This window comes from Danio rerio, chromosome 20 (genome assembly GCF_052040795.2).
Source record: "Danio rerio strain M-AB ecotype USA chromosome 20, GRCz13ab, whole genome shotgun sequence".
In the NCBI taxonomy this organism is placed as follows: Eukaryota; Metazoa; Chordata; class Actinopteri; order Cypriniformes; family Danionidae; genus Danio; species Danio rerio.
The window spans coordinates 11,613,503-11,632,374 of NC_141040.1; the positions used below are offsets into that span (position 1 = coordinate 11,613,503).

At 37.4% G+C, this 18,872-nt stretch overlaps 1 protein-coding gene and 1 long non-coding RNA gene across 2 annotated transcripts in view; one reads left to right on the forward strand and one right to left on the reverse strand.

The window, feature by feature from the left end:
- LOC147832132 (uncharacterized) overlaps nt 1–3,617 on the forward strand; it is a 194,803-nt gene extending 191,186 nt beyond the window's left edge. The window contains exons 2-3 of the long non-coding RNA XR_015518210.1: nt 1,774–2,646; nt 2,691–3,617. This is a non-coding gene — a long non-coding RNA (uncharacterized LOC147832132). The remainder of the gene's footprint in view (nt 1–1,773; nt 2,647–2,690) is intronic.
- The window catches only part of LOC147832133 (uncharacterized), a 123,180-nt gene that overhangs the window by 38,118 nt on the left and 66,190 nt on the right, over nt 1–18,872 (reverse strand). The gene's annotated exons all lie outside the window — the stretch shown is intronic.

Sequence of the window (18,872 nt, forward strand, 5' to 3'; positions counted from 1 at the left end):
TAATACGAAGCAGACGGTGGCTTTCATTAGACAATGTGGGCTCTATTTTTTGCTATTTAAGAACAGAAAAATATGCTATGTGCCGCAGGGCATGGTCTTACAACAATGAGCTAATTTTCTTAATGAGCAAAGGTGGGTAGAGTATTTAAAATCTATAGTAAAGTCAGAGTACAAGTACTTGCAGAATTTTTTACTCAAATAAAAGTAAAAGTAGCAATGTTAAAAGTTACTCGAGTATGAGTAAAAAAAGTACCTTATGAAAAAATTACTCAAGTAAAAAAATGTACTAGTTCCGTTTCATCATATATATATATATATATATATATATATATATATATATATATATATATATATATATATATATATATATATATATATATATATATATATAGTTGAAGTCAAATTTATTCGTCCTCCTGTAATATTTAATGACTTATATGTGCAGGGCTAGTTATACAGCAGTTTTTAGTTATCCTATAGTTATCACCAATACGGATGACATTATAATAATTTTGACACTTACCACATCGTGATTTTTCAGGTTGGAGCTGTAGTTCATGTTTATGTTGCGATGTCAGTTTGATGTTGACATCTTGGAGTGAAAACATAGATTGGGGCCGTGGTGAGCTGGTCTGATAAGCTCACAGCACAGACAGCATGACCGTCCTCTCGGAACCACAGCAGGCCATGGCGTGACAGAAGTATAAACTCGCACGTCTTCCTCGACTTCAGTCATCATTCCAACACAGGCACACGCGCTCTAACTGAAAGCGGGAGATGCATCTCTATTAGCAACATCTCACGATACAACCTCTCAATATTTGCGAACATGTCATCAAATGTATTATCACTTGACAGTAACAGAGGAATGCCGCGAAATGTAGCAAAATAAGATTACTGATTTCTCTCTAATAACTCACTTGAGTAAAAGTACACATTTTTAAATGTACTCAAAAGTACACGTTACCCAATAATTTTACTCAAGTAAATGTAACGAAGTAAATGTAATTCAATACTACCCACCTCTTAATGAGATATGGGCTTTTTAAAAATAAACCAATCAGAGTCTTGTCTCACATTGCCTTTAAGAGTCAGGTGCATCGCACCATGGCACATTTGCTATTTACATGGTGGATTTTGTAAGTGGAAAAACTAAATACTTCACTAGCGAGAAAGCAGTTATACAGCATCTGCAGCGCGAGGATAAAGAATGAGCCTCCTCCAGTCGGCCTTTGCTTTCACTTTCATTTTCACTTTTTCTCTTTTTCTCTTTCATGGATAAGGAAATGTCTTGTATGCACAGACATCCATTAGCCTACATAATTAATTTTGTTTGTGAAGCGCAAAGATTTGTTTCAAAACTATTTATAAATACATTTCTAATTTCCAGCAAACTAATAAATGAACAATAATGATGAACTGTGGTAAAAAAAAAAAAACTGTTATATCCAAACACATGCTATGCTTATGGTACAAAGCCTGACAGGTGGACAAAACTAATTTTGTTTTTGTTCAAACAAATATAAATATGCATATAACAAAAATACTAATTATAATAATATTATACAAAAGCAAATTGTCATGAATGAACTAAACAAAAGCCCCCCGGGAAGAAGGCATTAAGGTAGTGGTTTTTATATTTATGTAAAAAGTAGTGCTGTCAATTGATAAAAAAACAAAAAACAAAAACGAATTAATCGCACTTAAAAAAATAATAATAAAAATCGTGATTAATCGCATTTAAAATACTGAAACTTGTAATTTCGGATGTAGACGATGAAACTCACTTAACAGAGTTGGGTTGATCATTGATTGATGAATGATTGTTCCTCTGGACCGTACCCCTCCCAGTCAATCAGGTATTGTAGCTGTCCCCCCCGGCGTCTGGACTTTAGGATCTTATGTATCTGGTAAGCCTCTTCTCCGTCGATGACGATTGGCGGGGGACCCTGATCACCGGCTGCCACCTCACTATCCACCTCGGCTGAACCAACAGCAGGCTTGAGCAGTGAGACATGGAAAGTAGAAGAGATGCAATACTGGTTAGGCAGGGTTAATCTGTAAAATACGGGAGAAATCTGACGTTCAATATTAAAAGGACCAACGTACCTGGGACTAAGCTTTTTGCTTGGAAGTCTGAATGGTGTAAGACCAGTGGATCCCTTTCTGAGGGAATTTTGAGTGTATTCGGCCCACATAAGAAAGTGACTCCAGTCTTCCTTATTCTGGTGGCAGTAGGTATGGAGGAAACGCCCTATTTCTTGGTTCAATCTTTCCACTTGGCCGTTGGATTGAGGATGGTAACCTGATATAAGGCTGATGTAAATTGGGGACCTCTGTCAGACACGATGTCTTCGGGCAGACCATAAAAGCGGAATACATGATTGCATAGGAGCTGTAAGGGAGTCAACTGATCGTTCCAGAACCAAACAAGTCACAGACCATATTTTTCTTAAAAGATTGGTTGGTGCCTACATGTCAGAGCTTTGATTTCATTTTCAAGGCAATCCACAGGATGACTTGCCAGTCGCGATCACAACTGCGTGCTAATTAACTTTTACACCTTAAAACAATAAGAGGCTCTACAATCAAAAACCCACCAAACCGGTTTCTAAAAGTGCCTTTTGTTTCACGCCTGCGACCCACGTCTGAGAGGAATACGCATTCTAGGCTCACACAGAAGCGATCAGAAATGCTTCCAAAGTTTAATGGACATTTAAGTAAAACAGTTTATTTGAGTAATGTATGTTTGCTTTATGTTTCTGTAGGTTTTTGTGTGTACATGTTTCGTGTGTTTAACAAAACTGTTATGGATAGTTATTGAGTTATAGCTCATAGTGATGAATGAAATCTACAGAATGTTTGTGAAATACTTCATGTTTGGTATTGATTGAAAGCTAGGAACAAGGTGCCAACCCGGCCTCCTAGAGGGCAGAATTGGGGTGTGACTCCACCCCGCACCTTATCTGATTGGACAAGTATTGTGTAGACCCAGCCTCTACCAAAGCCTATAAAACTTTGAACTAGGAAATTTCATCGTCGTCTTTTGCCGGTCATCTTTGCCAGTCATCACCACCGTCGCTGCCCGGACGTCGCTCTTCTCGTGCTGTGGCCGTTACATCGCCTCGCCGGAAGCCTCGTTACATCACGGAGCAGACCGCGACCTTCACTTTCTGCCAGCTCAACCCCCGATCTGCTTGTGCAACAACGAGCCATCGGGTCAACACATCCAAACTCTGAAACTCATCATAACTACAGGAACCCAGGAAGGACTTCGAACGCCGACTCCGTATCCGTATCACTAGCAACAGACTCCAAGCTTCCCTGAAAGTAAGGAAACCCCTCTTCACTTTATCTTCAATTATATTTAAGTAGTAAAGAACAGCGAAATTCTCTGCTTTTATGGTTTCTCTCAGGTTGCAATGCTAAGAACTTAGCAAAGGCTAGAAGTTGAATCCACTCAGTCAAAACTCTCCTCAAACTGCTTGTGCGTAGGTGTATGTATGTGCATTTGTTTGTTTTACGTAGATTAGTACTTTGTGTTATAGAGTAGCAATAAACTTTTGTTTTGTTTTAAGATCAGTGTTGGTGTGTTGTGTGCTTTATAAGTTAATGCCTCAGCTTCAGATACTGCTACCTTGCTCATTAAATAATTAGATACTGTTTTTATATTGTTGTTGTTGGCCACGTAATAATATAATACAGAATTGCTTTACACTAAACGTTCTATTTGCTGGACAAATACTTAAGTTAAGTGTAAGCTTTAAATAATTCTATGTGAATCATGTTCAAATCTTTGATTCGAATCCCCAAAGTTTAAACATGATTTAAACCAAAGAGCTGATTCTTACAGAGCTCTGCGGTTGCCAGGGCTGTCGGTAGTTTGGAAATGGGAATGAGCCTGCATGCCTGGAGAATCTATCAATGACAGTCAAGATGGTGGTGTGGCCTTGAGAGAGGGGAAGGTCCGTGATGAAATCGATAGCGATGTGGGACCAGGGACAACATGGGATTTCTAGGGGTTTCAAGAGTCCTGCGGGGCTATGGCGAGAATGTTTATGCATATGGCAAGAGGAACAATTCTTAATGAATTTAATTACATCCTTACTTATTGAGGACCACCAATAACTGTTCCGGATGAGATCGACAGTGCCTGAAATGCCTGGGTGTCCAAAACTAGGGTTGGAGTGGATCTCAGTGATTAGTCTCTCTCAGAGTGACTGGAGAACGAAGACTTAAACTGCGGGACAGGCTGGAGGTTTAGGGTGATTGTTTGATATCTGAGAGATCTCCGTGTCAATGTACCAAGTTATGAGGGCCAAGATGATGGAATCTTACAGAATGGGCTGTTCTTTCTCCTTGTTGGGCTCTTCCTCAGAAAGACGGGAGAGTTCATCGGTTTTGATGTTTTTAGAGCCAGAGATATACGTCACTGAGAAGTCGAAGCGTGTGAAGAATAATGGCCATCTAGCCTGTCGAGGATTGAGTGTTTTTGGCTGAACGAATGTACTCCAGGTTTTTGTGGTCTGTGATCACTGAAAAGGTATGTCGAGCTCTTTCCAGCCAGTGTCTCCATTCCTTTCATGGCAAGAAGAATACAGCCCCGATGCCAGTATTGGAAGCGTCAATTTCTAGGTCCAAAGGTAAATTCGGGTCAGGGTGGGAGAGGATGGGTGCCGATGAAAAGCGGGACATGAGGTGGCTGAACACCCAGATGGCATCATGACTCCAACCTAGTTTGGTTGTGCCTCCATTTACCATTGAGGTAAGCGGAGCGGCCACATAGCTAAAATTTCTTATAAACCTATAGAAATTAGCGAACCCCAGAAAGCGTTGCAGTTCTTTGACTGTCTTCGGCTTTGGCCAGTTAACTACAGTGTTTACCTTCTTTTCTTCCATAGCCACTCCATCCGCGCTGATGAGGTATCCCAGGAAGGAGATGCATGTCTGGTGAAACTTGCATTTGGACATTTTAGCGTAGAGCTGGTTTTCCATGAGTCTCTTCAGGACGGATCTGACATGGCGGATGTGCATCTCTAAGGTATCTGAGTATACAAGAATATCATCAATGTTCACAATGATCCTTTTGTTCAGCATGTCTCTGAATACCTCGTTAATGAATGCCTGGAAGATGGAAGGACTGTTTGCTCGGCCGAAAGGGCATACCCCAGTATTCATATTGGCCGGTAGTCGTAGACAACCCGGTTTTCCACTCGTCACCCCGCTTTTTTTGGTACTTCACAGTAATTTCATTCAAACCTCTATAGTCAATGCAGGGACGTAAACTTCCATCCTTTTTCTCCACAAAGAAGAAGCCTGCAGACGTGGGTGACGTTGAAGGACGTGTAAATCCTTTCTCCAACTCCTCGATGTATGCATTCATGGTTTCGGTTTCTGTTTGAGACAGAGGGAATATTCTCCCACGAGGGGGCATTGTGCCAGGCAATAATTCAATAGCGCAGTCGTACTCACGGTGAGGTGGAAGCTTAAAAGCTTTTTGCTTACTTAATGCCTCCGCTAGGTAATTGTATTCATCGGGAATCAGGGATTCTTCAGGGGTGTCGACACTAGAGATAATAGCATTGAGCTGGACAGGAACAACAGATCACATGCAATTATTGAAACATGATTCACTCCACCTTGAGATCTCACCCGTTTTCTAGGAAATGTGAGGGTTATGAGCTTGTAGCCAGGGCCATCCGAGAATAATGTTGCATGGGCATGGGCTCCGCGGGGCATGAAGAAGCTGGGGCAAAATCTTAACTGGGACTAGGTGAAATGACGTGAGCAGGACGTTGAGTGCATAGCATATTATCCAGCCTGATGGAGAGTTCAATGAGCTGATCAAGTGATTTTCCTTCATGTCTACACGCCAACTCAGATTGAAGTTCGGGGCTTAATGCTCTGCGATAGAGGGTCCTTAGGGGATCATCAGCCCAGCCAGTTTGAGCAGCTTATGTGCAAAAATGAAGAACGAACACTTGCCTTGAGGGCTGGGAGCATGTTGTGAGTAGGTTACTGGAGATTGGTGGAGAGAGTAGTTGGCGGTGGGTTGTGCTGGGGTCGCAACGGTCAAACCTCGTAGGGTGTGTACTAACTCCTCCGTTAGTTGAGTGAGATGTGCAAGTTGTTGCTGATGTGTCGCTAGTACCTCGGCATGGGTTGTGAGTTCCGTGGACAAGACCTGCATGGCTGCGGGATCCATGTTGGGAGAAGTCTTTTGTAACAAAGGGTCTGACACAGAGGGATACATTTGCAGTATGTCTATTAAACAGAGTTTAATAAAGAGCACACAGATGTTACTCGTGTGCGAACTCACATCAATCACAGTTGTATTCAGTCGATAGGCTGGTGGCAGGCAAACACAGAGTGAATAAGCAGGCATGGGTCAAAGGCAGGTGGCTAGTATCAAAGTCGGGATTAAGGCTGGGTTTGAGACAGGCGGCAGGCAAGACAAGGTTGATAATCAGTCCGGGTTGGCAACAGGGAAACCAGGCAAGGAGTAGAACACTCAGTAGTGTTTGCAGGGGCAGAACAACACTTCGCAATGAGGTGTGTGTGTGTGTGTGTGCGTGTTGCTTAAATGAGAGTGTTTGGTGATCAAGGTGATGTGCTGCTGGTGTGTGTGGCAATCAGTCTATGAGGATGACGTAATGCTAAAAGTCCGGTGATAATGACCTCTGCTGGCCAGCGAGGGGAATGACTGGGACCCAGTCGGTGACAGTCTATTACAAAGTATATTTTAGATTCCCAAAATAGCAGCGATGCAACAAAGCGCTCAACACACCTCTTTTCTTGAACAAAAGACCCATGAGTACACAAAGTGACACACATGGATTTGCTATTTAAACAATGTGGCGAAAAACGGGAAAATTAAGCTTGCGCTGATCAGAAAATAACAACATGTTGGGTAAACACACCTTGCGCCTTATTGCGCCGGGTGTATGATAGGGCCCTACATCTGAAAGAAAAAATAAATAAATAAATAAAAACATGCTAGCCTTCAGTAATTGATTGACTCAAGACCAAATGGGAAATTAAAAGCATTACAGATATTTTAGTTATTTCAGCTCAGCTTAAGTTTTTTTTTTTTTTTTTTGCTGATTTTGGCATCCTGGTTGCTTGTATGCCTGCTATAGTAAAAAAATAAAATAAAATAAAAAATAACATGTTTAATAAATATAAAGTAAGTAGTGGAAAATTACATAATAATATTAATAATAATGACAAAAAAAAAAAAAAAAGAAAAACAAAGCTATAAATGTGAGGTGATAAAATAAATAGGGCCCTTGGGTTTGCTATAGCCCCAAGGACCAATATGTTCTTAATCCAGCCTTGTTGAGTACAGAATGTTCTGTTTTAAGTGAACTATCCCTTTAATGCATTTCATATTCAAATTTGAGGATTTCATCATTCAGAAATAGTCCGCGGAGGATGCCTCCTGAATAACTTGTTGATCCTATAGTTTATCATTTATAAGGACTGAGTCTTTGTGGTTAGATGGTTCTGAAGGAGCGGTTGACATATTTATGCGATTCAACAGCCTACAAATCTCCTTAACAATCACGACGCAAGAACCTCTAACACAAAGCTCTCGTTGGGAGTTTAAACAGCACGGCAGTGCCCGTATAACCACAAGTGTGGGCCTCATTATTTTACATAAAATCCAGAGATGATGCCACACTTTCCAGCCCTGAGCACTTATTTTTGTTCCAACATGCGGAGCAGGAGCGCAGCCCATCATCAGTGTGAAGACCGTCACCGTGGAAACATGCTATCAGCGCATTTGACTCTAGAGTCACAAAGCAGACTGAAGGTGTGTCATCTTTGGTTTTATAATGTAAATTAATGAGGTTACAATAAACCTCTAATGAGCACAGGAAGTGATATCATCCATGTTTTAAAAATACCATGGTTGCTAGTAAACAGAAAACAAAGGAGCATTATTGGTTGCACGTTGGCAGTGCTTTTCAGAACACTGGTTTAGGATTTATAGTATGCATGCATGTTTGCTCTTTATTCATGTTGTAAATGTGGCTATTTACATTGTTTACACTATACTTTTCTGTTACTCTATCACTTATATTGGTGTGCAAATCTAGTAGATTACTTAATATACGAAATCGTGATCTGCATTCATCAGAACAGTCTGCTTGTTTTATTTTACATAAACTACTGGGAAAATACATTAAAGACAAAAACATTTCGGCTCAAAGCCTTCATTAATATGTAAAGCAATTCATTCCTCCCAGCCACTTTTTAAAAACACTACCACATTAACGTCATCATTTATTAGTTAGTATTCCAGTTAGTGTACTAGAATCATTGACTCATTTCTTTTTAAATTCAAGACAATTTTTATTTCATCTATGTAACACAACAACAAATCCACTAGTAGGTTACACCAGATTACATCATAATATTACAATAACCACTGGAAAAACTTTGATTGCCATCTCCAGGTTGGAGGACAGTCCTTACCCCTGGGGGCTGTTCCAGAAAGCAGGTTATGTGACATACACGGGTAAGTTTGAGAGTAAGTAGGTGGATAACCTCAACTTTGGTTCCAAAATCGGAGGTAACTTCTGGGTATGTTAAGTAGCCATAGCAACTTACTCTCTGAAGATAACCTGCTCCGGAGCAGGTTATGTTCAGAGAGTAAGTTGCTATGTTCCAGAGTTTGTCTGTTTCAGAGAGTTTACTGAGCATTGCGTGCTCATTTGATGAGAATATTTATGGATGTGGACACACAGATACAAGTTTTTTCGATGTGAGAGGGTTATAAGTGCATAGTTTTTTTCATAACCAAATTTATAATGTTAATGTATTTAACAAACCTTTTTGAAATCAAATGTGACAAACCGCGGGTCTGCACTTACCATAAAAAACATTCAGTGCAGCTCTTTGTATTTGCGTCAGGGCTTTTTAGGCAACTGTACAATGTGGCAGCATGACCACCTGTACAGTATGCCTGGCACTGAACTGTTTTTTTACACTTTTGTACAGTTCCTTGGTCATACATTACTGCGTATCATTACACAGATAATTTAGAGCACGGGAATAGTGTAGTGGATAGTGCGTCTATAAAGAACAACGGAGCGCACAGCGGAGCGAGTTCGAATCTCACATACAGATCTTGTGTTTTTTCTCTTCTTCTGCACCCTCACATTTTTCTGTATAATATTATAAGTGGCAGCTTTGTCTTTTGTAGGAAAATATATCTTTAATTTAAGATGTAGGACGTCGTTCTTATATATACATTCACGCACACACACCTGCATTTTTTAATATAATATTTTTTTCAGGGTTTCTAAATGCTATTGTGTGCATTAATTGCAGCCGATTTTAAAGCTCCATCAGTCACTAAAGGACACTGATAATATAAAATTTGTCCAAAGTATAAGTGTGCAGGTACAACTTAATTTTCTATCCTTAATCTTGGTGTGAACTTATTGCTGCTTCCACCTACCAGCTCATATGTGATGACCCCACCTCATCACTATGTTGAGGCTAAATGGCTGATTTTCAGGAAGTAATGATTCAAGTGTATAACACAAATATAGTAAAAAAACTATAAAGCAAATGTTGCTTTACACAATGTTTATTTTTATTATATTTGTATTATAAAATAGAATCATTACTGGGCACTACATTGTTACTTGCTGGAGGACAAAAGATACCCTTTTCTGCCTTATACGATGACACGTACCTGCAGCCTGACCCAGAGGAAATCTCAGTGACCCAAGCAGACAAAACAGATGGAAGAGTGCTAAAAATATATAATTAGTCAAAAAACCATGTTTAATCAAATATTTTGGTCTGTTCATTTCTTCATTTCCTGAAATAAAATGAATGATTTTGTACACTGCTTTATACACACCTTTCAACGTGTAACATATTTTTCATATACATTTCTCACCTTAAGTTGATGCTCATGTGACTTTATCTTTGAAGATGGACCTTATACAGATACTTTAGAATGTAAATATGTATATAAAAGATTTTGTGATCCAAGAGTAATATTCAAATATGGAAAAGTGCAGAAAATTCTTACACTGCTTGTTAGTTGAGGCAGAAGGAACTTCGTCTGCATGCAAAATAAAAAGAACCTAAAGCTATCTGACAACAATCACTTACAACAGTGACAGAGTGTGTGGTTTAAGTCAAAAACTCAACCACTGAAAAGCCTTTATTATAGGACACAGCAGTTAGACTAGCCTCTTTCTATTAGCTGCATGTCAGAAAGAATATTCTAGAGTGTTAAATAAAGAGCTCCAGTAATTAAATATTACCTTTTATGATAATGTTTCTGTGTTTAATGACTTTGGACAGAGTTCTAGCTCCAGAAAGATTACAATTTCTATAAGCCTTATTAGTCAATACACATATTGTGGCCTTAAGAAATTAATGGCAAGAAAAATAAATGCATGAATGGTTACACAACATACTCAAAAAGGATGTTAAAGAGTATTTTAATTTATCATTACAATAAAATGGAGGGTGGCATGTGTAATTTAATGAACTAACAAACTTTCTTATTATTTATTTTTTCTTATTCTATATTTCTTTCCTTCGTTGAAGCAGATGTGTAATCTCTGTGTTTAAAACCTCCAGCTTCGCCTCTGTAAAGTGCGTTGCCCTTTTTTTTCTCACCGTGACTTTCTATGGTGACTCGTGAATTCGGCGATCTACTGAAAATGCCTTCAGGTGTGTGCCGTGCACGCGCATTAACCCGCGGTTATCTTCAGGAGGTTGATTTAACTAACTCTTGTCACCTGTTTTGGAACCAACATACTCGCGGTAAGCAGGTTTTGGGTAAATCAACCGAGAGTTTAGGTTTTAGCAGATGGTAAGTTAACCCAGCTTTCTGGAATACCCCCCAGGTGGAGGAGTTAAAGTATCTTGGGGTTTTGTTTACGAGTGAGGAAAGGATGGAACATGAGATTGACAGGTGGATTTGGGTCAGCGGCAGCAGTAATGTGGTCGATGTATCAGTCTGTTGTGGTAAAGAGAAGCTGTGCCGAAATGCAAAGCTCTTATTTTAGCGGTCAATCTATGTTCCTACTCTCACTTTCAGATCTTCCAGACATGTCCCACAGGTAGTAAGTCTCTGGGAAGGACCAGGACACGCTGGAGGGACTATGTCGCTTGGCTGGCCTGTGGAAGCCTCAGAGTCAGGAGGAGCTGGGGGCTGTTCCAGAAAGCAGGTTATGTGACATACCCGGGTAAGATTGAGAGTAAGTAAGTGGATAACCTCAGCTTTGGTTCCAAAATCGGAGGTAACTTCTGGGTATGTCAAGTAGCCACAGCAACTTACTCTCTGAACATAACCTGCTCCGGAGGTTGAAAGGTTGAATGAAAGAGAAACTAATTCATCATAGAGCGTATGTTTCTGTTCACATCACGCGTCTGAGCACGCATTACCAAACGCACTTTCCTTTTATATCATTTCATGCAGTCCGAGCCTATTTCATGCAATAAAAAAAGTCTTAAAGATCACAAACAGTTCAGCAGCACTGAGTGGGATAATCAAGAGATGTATGGGGCCCGCTTAAACATTATAGCATTTTCTCACGTAAAGAGCAAATATCAGATTCACTATCTGTTAATGACGCACAGAAACAGACATATTACAGACAGTTTCAGTAGTGAAGTTCGTGCAAAGTGCAACATACAAAATTCAAACACGAGTGCAAAGTACTTTGTTGCAGTTTGTGTTAAAAATATAAATATTTTGATGCATGTGAATATGTATGTTCATGTGGATACATAATCTTGCTTTTGCACACTCTAAACGCGCTCTCTTCTCTTGACACGCGCTGCTGTGTGTCCCTCATCTGTATAAACAATATCGAGAAGTTAGTAGCTGAACTCATTTCAATATCACTGATTAATTAATTAGTCAGTGATTATTGAATTAATTAATTAATTAAATACAAAAGCCGTGTAACGTGCTGTCAATTGACGTGTTGTCCTTTTTTTCCCTTTAAATCTCTCAAATTATATGTGAATTCCTCTGTTATTGGACTTTAACTGATGAGGGAAAAATGTCAAAAACCCACACACAATATCTTAAACTGTTTCTGTTCACTATTTTGCTTAAAGGTAGTGTAATGCAATATTGAAAATTCAGGTTTCAATAATGAATAGAATAAATATTGATAATTCAAGATGTTTCAGGGAGCAGGTCACCACACACACACAGAGTGCTATGATAAAGCACGTGAAACGCAACGTGTGTGTCAATTAAAACATGTTATATGCAAAATAAATGCTGAAAAAATGTTTTTGGCATGCTATAAATGGTAATGTATTAGCTATCTAGCACTAACAAGTAGGCTAATATGCAAAGATCTGTATTAAAAAAAATATATATATGTTAGTTATAAAAAATTCAGATGTCCAAATGGCTCTGGTGCATTAAATAATAATGTATAGTAACATTAAGATTTATTTTTTTTAATTACAAATTATAGAAAATTTTATCGAATGTTGATCTTTTTTGAAGGTATCATCTTAAAGTTGTAAATTACAGCATAGTGAAAACACTACAGTAACAGTACACTACAGTAACTAAATTGCGTGTATATTTAAGGATTAAAACTCCTCTAAAAACAGCAAATATTACCATTATGTTATAGCTAGCATAATTAGTTTTTATAATTTAGCTTTTGCCAATAATAAATTATTAAATGTTTTAATTCTAGGGAATAAAAAGTTTTTTTTTTTTATTGTTTGTCAACTCTGTCATGGATGAGTTTACTAATGTGTAGAAATAATAATAAATCATAGTAAGAGAAAGCTTAATGGGTAGTTACTAAAGTGGAACTGAATTGGCAGTAACAGTTTACAGTTTTACAACTTTTTAGCCAAATATTCTACTTGCTGCAAAGATCACATGATAGTAATGAAATCAGGATTAAATATTTTTTATTTGTCCAATATGTGATTAATGGAATATTCAGTTTTCCCGCTGTACATGTGGTAAAAGTATTGACAGTTCACAGTTTGAACATTTAAAATTAAAATATTAGTGTTTTTTTTTTATTATTTATTATTATTTTTATTATTATTTTTTAAGAAAAGCAAAACAAAATATTTTTGATTGCACAATGATACATGATGGAAACACACTGAATAATTCGGACATCAAGAAATCATGATTTTTGGTATTATGATTTTTAAAAATGAAAAACAATTTTTATAAATAGTTAAAAATGTAACATGTAACAATTTTTTAAAAGCTGAAAATAGGATGGCTTTGGTCACTAAATGTAACAGCAACTATAGAATCACCCATATAGTTCACGGAGAGTTTTCTTGCAAATCTTGCCAAACATCACTTAAAAGGCCATGAAACCCCCTCGTTTCAGCAGGGTGTTTTCACACCTCTACTTTGGAAACAGTCAGAAAAGTGGGCGTGTCCAGCTTTGTTTAGGAGGGAGTGTCGGAGGAAGAAAAGAGGCATGGTGTGGGAGTGTCTATTTTTTGCTAACATGTTTACACTCGGTGCAATAGTTAACATAGTTCGATACGAACAAACTGAATAAACAAAGAGCGCTGGTCGCTCACTTACCAAATCTGTAGAGACAGGACAATCACCAGCAACTAGAGCCGCGTCTTTATTAAGAGGAGACTAAAGCGAATCCGGATCTCAGCGTTTGCAGATGAGAACAGCTCTCAGGTAAACAATAATTCTCCTTAGACACGTAAGTTATTGTTGTCGAGCGTCACGTACACTGTAATCCTGGCATGACTCCAGCTGAGCTCTCACAGAGAGAAAATGAAAACAAAACTTAACGGCAGCAAACTATAAAAGCAACACTTCATGCTTGTTTTGCCAACACAACGTGGCGTCTCTGTCGTCTAAACACTGTGACAGTAATGAATATTAATGAAGTTGCACAATAGAGCGCGCTGATTGGTTTGAACCAAGGCTTACTCATGCATTAATGCATTACACTGTAAGACGTTATAAGACACACTCTGGCACGGACGTCCATTCTGCACGCTGGAATACAACGCTATTATGTCATGACCGTGACGCAGCTTCAAAAATTTGTTTCAAACCGGAAGTACGAATTTGCTTGAAATAACGCAAAAACAACCAATCTATACTTTTTAGTGAAATATAGCTGTCCTAATAGTGTTTTTAGCTGTGTGGGACACATATACGACTGTCAACAGCTCAAAAAATGTGTTTTGGTGTTTCGTGACCCTTTAAGCAAGCAAAAGCTGAGATTAATATAGTCTGCAATACAGATAATAGTTTTAAAATAAAAGTTAGTTTGCTTTTATTAAAATGACAGAAAACATTTAAAAAGAGAAAAACATTACTTTTACAATGCTATAAATTATTTTATTACCTTTAAAATAATTGTTGCCTATATAAAGATTTGGCCCACCCTAAAGTTCCAAGCTGGAGTCGGCCCTGATCGCAGCCCTTTCTGTTGAGCAGGTGAAGACAATACCCAGTCATAGGGGTGTAAGACCTCGCCTGTCAGCGCTCGAAAAGCAAGCAGGATAACATTTACATGTGTTTATTTGCTATACTTATGCTGTCTTCTGTGCATGTATTGGAGTTTTGTTTGATACTTTCAGTAAGAGAGTTTTCTTTGAGCAAGTCAAATTAAGGGTACATCTCACATATCTTACTCCTGTATTAAAGAACAAAATTGTATTGCAAATAATATATAAACGTATTTATAGGGGGGCGAAGCAGTGGCGCAGTAGGTAGGGCTGTCGCCTCACAGCAAGAAGGTCGCTGGGTTGCTGGTTAGAGCCTCGGCTCAGATGTTCTCCCTGCGTTTGTGTGGGTTTCCTCCGGGTGGTCCAGTTTCCTCCACAGTCCAAAGACATGCAGTACAGGTGAATTGGGAAGCTAAATTGTCCGTAGTGTATGAGTGTGTGTGAATGTGTGTGTGGATGTTTCCCAGAGATGGGTTGTGGCTGGAAGGGCATCCGCTGCGTAAAAACTTGCTGGATAAGTTGGCGGTTCATTCCGCTGTGGCGACCCCGGATTAATAAAGGGACTAAGCCGACAAGGAAATGAATGAATAAATGTTTTTATAGATTAAAAAAAAAAAAAACGTGTTGTGAAGAACAAAATCTAATTTGGATGGAGAGCATCGTCAATGCACCAAGATATCAAATTGAAACAAATCGATGGCATGTTAATAGTAACCGAACCAAACCGTTAGACCAGTGTAGATTCACACCCCCATACTCGTTACAATTATAGACCTTTTTCTTGGCTACTGCATGGAGGGTGCCATAGTGACCAGCGTCTTCTGGTAGAATGTTTAGAAGTTCCGTTTACAGTGTTTACAACCTGTAATTTGCGATCCGAAAATGATATTCAATAGCGTTTTGAGTTGATTAATGAGTGTTTTTGTGACACAAAACTTTTTAAGGTAAAGCTGTTATAATCATTCAGAATTGTGGTTTAAGTGTGAGAGAAAAACAGTATCATAAGCCATGTTTCATTTCGTTCTTCTAAATCATGTGCCCCAAAAAAGATGTTTAAAATTACCAAAACAGTATGTCTTTTGACTGCTTTCTTTAATAACTACATTACACAATATTTGTACTTGAGTAGGAAATTTTGAAATAAACTACTTGCAATACTGAAGTACAAAAAATGTTGGATACTTTAGTACTTCCACTTAAGTATGGTGCTTATGGTGCTTCTACTCAAGTCACTTTTTTTTAATAGAGCACTTGTTCTTTTACTTAAGTCTGGATCTCGAGTACTTTATACATCTCTGTGGACTATAGGAAACTTTGCAAGTACATGTCAACTTACTCTAACCTTAACCCCAACCTAACAGCCTACTTACTATCTAATGATAATTAGTTGGCATGTAAATGCAATGTAACTCAAATTCAACAATAGGACGATCAAAATAAAGCGTGACCTTTATTTTATTTTATTTTATTTTTTTTACTATTTCATTTTCAAAGAACCTTGTTCCTTTGTTCCAACAACTTTTTACCTTTAAATGTTTGAAAAAGGAACTTTTATTTACATTTTTTTAAAAGTTTAAAATGGTATCTTGCCTGGGTTGTTGTATATTACGATACAAATACCTTGTAATAAACTACCAGTACTGTACATTTTTGGTTATTTTACAGAATATTTTTATTCATTTATTTATTTATTTATTTATTTATTTTTTCGGCTTAGTCCCTGTCTTTATTTAGGGTCGCCACGGTGGAATAAACTGCCAACTCCTCCAGTAAATTTTTACGCAGTGGATGCCCTTCCAGTCACAACCCATCTCTAGGAAACAACCATACACACTCATACACTTCGGACAATTGAGCCTACCCAATTCACCTGTACCGCATATTTTTGAACTGTGGGGGAAACCGGAGCACCCAGAGGAAACCCACGCAAATGCAGGGAGAACATGCAAACTCCACACAGTTGTGCCAACTGACCCATCCGATGCTCGAACCAGCAACCTTCTTGCTGTGAGGCGACAGCACTACCTACTGTGCCACTGCATCACCTATATCATTTCTTATAAATCATATTATTTCAAATAACTAAATTATCAATACAATGCACTTTTTTTAAACTGTAGAGTTTATGATTTAGAGATTTATTTTTACATCAAAAGTCGACAGAGCACATATCAAGGTCCCATAATGAATTTTACAACCATAAATAAACAGAAAACACTTGTGAATCACAAAATACATCATTTGTTAATTAACAGTTATTTTAACAATGTAAAAATACTCAAACAGTTCATCTTTTTGCGTTGTGTAATTTTATTAAAATAATATAAGAATAATATTATCAAGATATATTATTAAGAATAATATAATATCAGGTATTATAGATTTTATATAATAGTAGTTTTATCTTAAAGTTATTAAATTACATAATTACAAAATGGTCCACATGATGGCCTCTGTAGTTTTATTGTTAAACAACTTAAATTTTGACATAATGAACTTGAAAAATTCTGATTTTAACATTTTTTTTTAAAAAGGATTTTACCTTTTCCACACAAAGGTGGAAAGCATTAAACAGCTGCTTTGATGCCAAAATGAGAGGCGTAAGGCATCAAGCTGCTATAGTGTGCTGGATCAATGTTCTGCACTTGCTGCTAACCCTACATGTGTGCATTACACTAATCTTTTTTATCTGGCAGGCTTTGGCTTATTGTTATGCAGGAGCATAGTACACCTGACGTCACATTTAACATTCAGAGTTCAGCAGCTATTGGGCTAATCTTGCTGTGCGTTCTTGCTCTAGGTCAGGTACATAAAGGGCAAAAATGGTATTTAGTATAATAGGGGGAAGTTAGCATACTGCAAATATAACAGATATGTTTAAGTGTCAGTGAAGCCATTAAAAAGGCCAATTATACTGTTACAAACATCATATGAAATGTTGGTGATAATTGTATACGTATGTTTTTGAGGTCACTATATGGCTTACTGTTGTAGTGCAGCAGTAAAATCACGAAGACCATGGTTTAATCTAGTATATTCGATCTGGTTTTGGTTTCAGAGGAAAACACTTGCACTTTTCTTTATTGTTATTTTTATTGTTCATTATTCATTCATTCATTCATTCATTTATTAGTTTTAAAAGCAGAATCACATTTTTGATCTAAATAAATAAATAAATATACAAATAGTCAGATAGACAAATGGACAAACAGACAGACATAGATAAAATGCAAAATTGAATATTTCCCATAGTAAAAATAAAATAAAAGAGACTGTTAATAAACAAAACCAATTGTTCTACATGTCCTTCTCATGACTAATTTCAAATAATTTATTAATTACTAAGTGTTAAAATAATACCTTGGTGTTTTTTGCTTTCTTTCCTGTAATCTAGCAAAATAACGTCACACAGCACCACTGTTTTTTTTTTTTTTTTTTTTTTTTTTTTTATGTAGCTACAAAAAATAATGCTACATTGATTCTTTAAAAACGTACAATAAAATTAAAATTATTATTATTATTATTATTAGTAGTAGTAGTAGTAGTAGTAGTTGTTGTAGCAGTAGTAGTAGTAGTAATTAATACTACAATAATTATACAATAATTAATAAATAATAATAATAATAATAATAATAATAATAATAGTTAAGTGTTTATTATTTTACATTTTGTTTAGAATTCCATGAAAATGATTTTTATTATTTTCTCAATATGAAATAGTATATTTTTAAAACTAAATTCTACAATTTTTAAATGCATATTTTCTAAACATCTGAGACATTACTTTACAAACCAACACCTAACAACACACACAACATCAAATTAATTATGCTGTAAGTACACTACCTGACAAAAGTCTCGTCGTCAATCCAAGTTGTAAGAGCAACAAATAATAACTTGGCTTCTAGTTGATCATTTGGAAAAGTGGCAGAAGTTATTTTTTTTAGATCAATTATCTGTTGAACTGCATGCCAGTCATCCCAAATACTGCAAAAGATGTATTGAAACCCTGATGGACCCAAGATTTGCAAATAAATTAGTCAAGTTTGATGAAGGAAAAGCCATGGTTTGAGGTTGCATTTAGTATGGGGGCGTGTGGGAGATCTGCAGAGTGGATGGCAACATCAACAGCTTGAGGTATCAAGACATTTGCACAGCCCATTACATTACAAACCACAAGAGAGGGCAATTTATCTTAGCAGGACAGCATTCCTTCTAATACTTCAGCCTCCACATCCAAGTTCCTGAACGCAAAGAAGGTCAAGGTGCTCCAGGATTGGCCAGCCCAGTCACCCGATATGAACATTATTGCATATCTGGGGGAAAAGGAAAGAGGCGGCATTAAAGGTGAATCCAAAGTATCTTAATGAACTCTGGAAGTCCTGCAAGAACGCTTTCTTTAT